Source organism: Palaemon carinicauda, chromosome 2 (assembly GCF_036898095.1).
Source record: "Palaemon carinicauda isolate YSFRI2023 chromosome 2, ASM3689809v2, whole genome shotgun sequence".
Lineage (NCBI taxonomy): Eukaryota > Metazoa > Arthropoda > Malacostraca > Decapoda > Palaemonidae > Palaemon > Palaemon carinicauda.
In genome coordinates, this window is record NC_090726.1 from 22,073,496 (window position 1) to 22,080,995 (window position 7,500).

The following is a 7,500-nucleotide window of genomic DNA, read 5'->3' on the forward strand; positions in this document are numbered from 1 at the left end:
ATATATACACATATATATATATATATATATATATATATATACACACACATATATATATATATATATATATATATATATATATATATATATATACACATATATATATATATATATATATATATATATATATATATATACACATATATATATATATATATATATATATATATATATATATATATATATATACACATATATATATACACATATATATATATATATATATATATATATATATATATATATATATATATATATACACACACACATATATATATATATATATATATATATATGTATATATATATATATATATATATATATATATATATATATATATATATATATATATATATATATATATATATATATATATATACATATATATATATATATATATATATATATATATATATATATATATATATATATAACCTTCTCATGCTGAATTTTTATATCAGTTATACGTCATTATTTGACAGAATCGACCGAATTTCTTTTTTTTAATTGTTTTAGAGTTTGTGTGATTGTTAAGAATGGTTGAATGAAATAAGTGTTTCATCCAGTGCAGGAATGAAGATATTATTGAGTTTGGAGAATAGTTAGGTTCTCATCCAAATGATGTACTAAAAAGTACAACTTGGGACACATTGTTTATGAGACCGGCATTGTCCCTCGATGATAGCGCTCACTATCACGCAGTTCACTTTAGTGTTGCTAGATATAACAGCATATTTAAGAAGGCTCTATGATTGCTGCGTCTTTTCCATTTGGCAGGAACAGAAAAACTAGGTTTCTCATCAATCCTGAAATTTTTATTTGGATATATGAACTATTCTGGGAACATTTACTACACCGCCGAAAATAACCATTCAACTCATACCAAAATAAACGTTTGCTGTGGCTTTTCTATGTCAGATATCAACATGGAAAATAGATTGGACAAAGTAAATATCTATCCCATATATCCCTGAAATATCATTTGGATATGTAAAGTATTCTACGAGTAATTTACGCCGCCGCCGAAAATCGGCCAACCACGGATATGGAAAAATGCCTACTGTGACTTCCCTACAGTATGGTAAGTGTCAATAAAAAAATTTGGGCTGAATATAGTTCATATAACACCTATCAAACCCTGTGAAAATAATTTGGATATCTGTAAAACTCAAGAGTAGTTTGCGGCTCCGTACTGATTTTATAGCTAAAAATCACCACTCACGAACAAAAGTGACAGCTAGGGCAAGCCTATAGCAGGTATGAACATGAACATTGGTAGAAACAAAGCTTACACCCACACACGCATATATATATATATATATATATATATATATATATATATATATATATATATATATATATATATATACAAACAATCCCTTGAAATTTCATTCGAATACATTTATTGGTATAGGAGTTATTGACCCCGCCACCGAAAATATCAGCTGCTCCCCCCACTTGGTGGTAATAACAAAAGGGAATGACTGGGCTATGAGTGAGGAGAGATCTGTTCGCGAAAATTTTGGCATTTCATATAAGGTCACTGAATTCGTTCACGGCAACAACCAATTTAACACAGTTAGTTTTCAGTACATAAGGGATATTAGATATGTGAAATACAGATTTAAAGAAGTTCATATGGCCGTGATCATTGTTGATCAAAGATTTAAGAATTCTTTAAAATTGATTTAATTTAATGAACGTTAAATTTTATTTCTTATTTAATTATTTCTTATTTAATATTGGCTGGTGAGCCTTGCTCACCAGCCAATCAAAATTAGTCTTCACGAAAAAAAATTAGTAAAGAACCATTGCAATAATCATGTTTTTATGAATAGAATATGAGAGAGAGAGAGAGAGAGAGAGAGAGAGAGAGAGAGAGAGAGAGAGAGAGAGAGAGAGAGAGAGATTAAACAAATTCGAGTTCATTTATTATTCTGATCAAAAGGGCAACATTTATTCCCCTCTAAATGAATGTATGTTATTTTCTTTGGCATCAAAAGGCCCATTTATTCACAAAGTGCAAAGACTGATTGAAAGTGTTAGATGATCAGGCCAATAAGATAAAGATTTTCCTCTCCCCTACTTCAAACATTTCATATCCATCTTTCCATTATGTTCTTTAAGTACGAGAAATTCAAAGAAATTATACGGAACAAGTTTTGAGCAAAAAGTGATGTTTCAGTTTTGTGAAATAAATACATGAATTATCTTTGTTGTTGCATTTCTTAACAGATACACCAAACCGAACACATATGGAGAGAGAGAGAGAGAGAGAGAGAGAGAGAGAGAGAGAGAGAGAGAGAGAGAGAGAGAGAGAGAGAGAGAAACTTTTTTTAATTCATATACAGAAATGGTTTGTAAAGAATAAAATACAATTGTTCTTCTATTATGATTGATTGATTGATTGAAAGTTTTCTGGCATCCTGACATCTAAGGTCATTGACGCCGATACCATTTACTGTATATGAAAATTAAAAGAGAATTCGATTAAAACCATAAAAATTAAGAAGTCATTACAATAGTTAAATAGTTTTCAGAAGACCTGCTTCTGAAATAAATCTAAAAATTCCGCTCGCATAGTAAGACACATCATGTCCAAGAATCTTGGCAAGGATAAACCTGCCATCCTCACCTCGAGCCTCAAACAGATATCTATTTCTCAAGTTAGTAAAATTATGGCATTCGGTTAACAAATGCCTCACTGTTAAAGGTACTAAGCAGTCCTCGCAATACGGTTGGTGTTGGCCCTTCAGCAGAAACTCGTGTGTCAACCGTGTGTGACCAATACGGAGACGACAAAGAGTCGTCTCCCATTTTCGAGGAATCATGTTATACCTCCAAGGTGATATGATATTTGTTACTTCCCTCATTTTATTGCCATCTTGACTATCCCAGTGCTGTTGCCATTTATCACAAACCAATTTCTTGATGTAAGGTAGGAAATCGTTACATGGAATGGGATACCTCCTTGGTAGCAACTCGGATGCCGCATTCTTCGCCAGTAAATCTGCCTTCTCATTCCCAGACACACCTACATGTGCTGGAACCCAACAAAATCGAACAGTTATACCTTTCCGTCCAATAATAAAAAGCCATTCTAAAATCTTTAAAACTAGAGGGTTACTAGAATTAAAAACTTCTAAAGCCTGAAGAACACTCCTTGCATCACTAAAAATTGTAAAATTGCCCTCCTTTTCCAAAGCTATTTTCTCAATAGCGGTTAATATGCCATACAGTTCGGCAGTAAATATGGAAGCTGTTAGAGGAAGTGCACCTCTACAATTAAAATCATTACTATGTACTCCAAATCCAACGCCAGCATCAGATTTGGAGCCATCAGTATATATAAAAGTCGATCCTCTATGTTCTTCAACATGTTCCATAAAAAGAGACCTGGATTCTAAGTCAGTCAAATTCTTCTTAACTCCAATAAAGTATCTACAAAAAGATATGTCAGGTAATTTCCATGGAGGCGTTGATGATACCTTGAATGGAAGCACCTTATTTCTAATTATATCCAGATTGTTTAATAATTGGTTAACCCGAAACCCGAAAGGTTGAGGAGATTTTGGGTGCAACTCAAAGTAGGTTGAGTGCCTTACAAGGCTTGCAGTCTGAAAGGCTGAAGAATTGGGAAGTCTTTGCAATCTAAACCAATACCGAATAATAGAGGACATTCGGTAAAGGTCCAGAGGCAACTCCCCAGCATCAACAAGGAGACTTGAGATAGGGGAGGTTCTAAAGGCTCCTGTGGACAATCTAATGCTAGCATGATGTATTCAATCTAGTATTTTTAACCGGCTTGGGGTTGCTGAGGAGTATATTTCGCATCCATAATTAATTTTGGAAAATATCAAGGCCTTGTATAATTTTAAAATTGTATTGCGGTCTGCCTCCCATGATGTATGGGACAAGACTTTTAAAAGATTCATAGCTTCAACACATTTAGCTTTTAATGTTTTTAAGTGAGAAACCCATGTAAGCCTACAGTCAAATATCAACCCAAAAAATTTTGCTTCACTTGCACATGGGATCCGTTGACCTTTGATGTATATATCCGGGTCTGGATGTATACGACAGAAATGGACAATTGTAGTTTTACTTGTTGAGAACTTAAATCCATTCATATCGGCCCAATGGATAATTTTATCAATAGAGAGTTGGATTTTTCTCTCAATTATTGCCATTCTGGCTCCAGCAAATGATATGGAGAGATCATCCACAAATAATGTTGCGAGAACATCCCGGGGAATGACTGAGGATATCCCATTAATTGCTAGTGCAAAAAGGGTTACACTCAGCACACTCCCCTGAGGAACTCCTCCTTCCTGGCATTTACTCTGTGATAGAGCTTCCCCAACTCTCACTTGGAAAACTCTATGTGAAAGAAATGACTGGATGAATAGTGGTAGCTCACCTCTCAATCCGCACTCATGGATTCTTTTAAGTATACCGTATCTCCATGTGGTATCATATGCCTTTTCAAGATAAAAAAAACTGTCACATGGTGCTGTTTGGAAGCAAAGGCTTCACAAATGGAGGACTCAAGTTGTATCAGCACATCAGTCGTTGAGTGCATTTTCCCGAATCCACATTGAATGGGTGATAAAATATTCTTCTTTTCAAGGTACCAAATCAGTCTTGCATTGACCATCTTCTCCATGATTTTACATAAACAAGATGTCAATGCAATAGGTCGGTAGTTTGCTGCTAAAAACTTGTCCTTACCGGGTTTTAAAAAGGCTAAAATAATGGCTAGTTCCCAAACACTTGGATAACTATGATCATGCCATATTCTATTAAAAATGCTTAAAATAAATAGCTTTGTATTAAAAGGTACGTGTTTAATCATTGCATATGGAATTCCATCGGGTCCAGGGGCTGTATTGTTACAAGTAGCAAGAGCAGAATCAAATTCTCTTTCAGTAAAAGGAGAATTGTATGACTCCTGCTTTCTTGTTGCGAAGTTTAAAACTTTCTTTTCTTCATTGCTCCTATACTGGTGACCAGGAGCTGCTTCACACTTGCACGATACATTTGAGAAATGGTCAGCCAGGGCATTGCTAACTTCGGTTGCTCCAGTCATATACTGGCCATTTATCTTTAACACTGGTGGTGGGTTTGGGGTGAATTTTCCTGCTATCTTTTTTACTTTCCTCCACACAGATGATGTTGGTGTTCTACTGTTAATGGAGGAAACAAAGGACATCCAAGACTGGCGCCTAGCTTCTTTCATGGCACGGCGGAACTGTGCTCTACATTTCTTGTATATGACTAAATTCTCCTCATTACGGCGCATGCGCAATCGAGTTAAAGACTTTCTTGTGGCTCTGTGCAGGGCAGTTAGTTCTGACGACCACCAGGGGACTGGTCGTCGTCTGGATATCCCAGTTGTTTTGGGAATGGAATTCACTCCTGCTGTGTGAAGAGTTCCATTAAGTAAGTCTATGGCATCATCAACACTTTCAAACTGTTCTGCATTTCCTTCAATTTCACTTAACTCCCGAAATCTATTCCAGTCCGCTTTATCAAGATTCCATCGAGGTGATCTTTGTAAAGGTGGACCATTGTTGGTGTTTATAATGATTGGTGCATGATCACTAGTATGCCAATCATCTAATGTTCTCCAATTAAAATCGAGAAGACAGTTCGAGCTTGCAACTGATAGGTCAATGGAGGACAAGGTACCTGTCTGTACATGAAAATGTGTGGGCTCTCCTGTATTGAGGAGTCCGACATCTTCATTCTCCAAAATTGACGATATAATATTACCCCTTGCATTTGCTAAAACATCACCCCATAAAGGATGTCTACTATTAAGGTCTCCTAGTAAGAGAAAGGGTTGTGGGAGTTGTTTAATCACCTCTACTATATTATCATATGAGATGTTATCATTTGGAGGCAAGTAAAGAGAACAGATTGTGTATTTTCTCCCTATATCAATTTGTACAGCCACTGCCTGCAGAGGGGTACAGATAGACAAAGATATTTGGGGAACATCTCGACGAGCGTATATAAGACTTCCCCCATGGCTCCCTGCTCGTTGATCATATGGTATCCTATAGCTAACATACTCTCGAGGACAAGGAGTATTAGCATCGAGCTTGCTTTCTTGTAGACATACTGTTATAGGGGAGTGCTCACGTATGAGGAGCTTAAGTTGTTCATATTTCACCCTTAAACCCTGGCAATTCCATTGCAGAATGGAGGAAAAAACAGTTTTATTTTTTGGAAGACACCTTAGATGAAATCTTCCCATTGGCAATATTTGATCTAACAATATTTCCCGGAGGTAACTCTAGAGAGGATCTTGATATAGTGGGTTTTGTGTTTCTCTTTTTCTTTGTGTCCTTTTGATCTAATTGTTGAGGAGGATGGTGGACCTCAACTTGAATTTCTGATTGGTTCAATTTACCTTCTAGATGGTCAGAAACATCAGCAGACAAGATATCATATTTATTGGAAGTCGTGACTTTAATGTTTCTTATGGTGGTAGGAGGAGAGAGGGAGGGAGGTCTCTCTCTTTTTCGATTTAAAGGTTGTGATCTGTCAGGTTTTTGCACCTTCCCCACTACGGGTTCACCAGGTAAATTGGTTTCGAGTGCAACCTCCATCAGATCAGGCAAGGAAACGGCCTGTGAGAGGTTTGTACTATTGTTTAAAATCGGAGTAGTTGGCTTTTGAATAATTTTCAGATCTTTAAGTGTCCGTTTTGATTTTTCTACAATTTCTGGATATAGATTTTCGATGGGACTTTCAACCTCTTTAACTACTTTCATTTGTTTCTTTATCTTAGAAGTAGAGATATAATTTTCGTCTGTGTGGTTTGGCAAGTTTTTCTTCAGAACCATTGAAAAAGGTTGCCCTGGTCTTATTTTCTTTTCAAGAGCTCTTTTACGAGCCTCTTTAAAAGTAACCCTTTCCATGGTCCTAATGGCCTGGATTTCTTTTTCAAAAATAAACTTTACACAGCTTTTAGATGTAGCTGGGTGTGCTTCCCCACAATGTATGCAATTAGGGTTTTCTATGCATACTCCATGACTACTTTTTCCACAGTTGGCACAAATAGATGGGTTATTGTTTAGTTTTTCTTTACATTTCTGGCTTAAATGGCCATACATTTGGCAATGATAACATCGCAATGGTGACGGGATATATGGTTTTACCTTCAAAGATAGCCATCCAGCTTTTATAACATTTGGTAATCGGCATTGATCAAATGTTATAATCAGAGTAGCAAGAGGGATACGTTGTTCTCCAACTCTCTTTCTCATTCTGACTACTTTAACTACTCCTTGATTTTTCAGTTCATCCTCTATTTCTTTCTCCTCTATATCCAACAATTCTGGAGCATATATCACACCACTACTCTGATTGAAAGTAGGGTGTGAAACGCATTTTACGCTATGACCATTCAATGTTGTAAGTGTTTTTAACCTTTCACCTTGTAATGGGGACACTGTCTCTATCAAGAGACTTCCATTTCCCTGGGGTAAA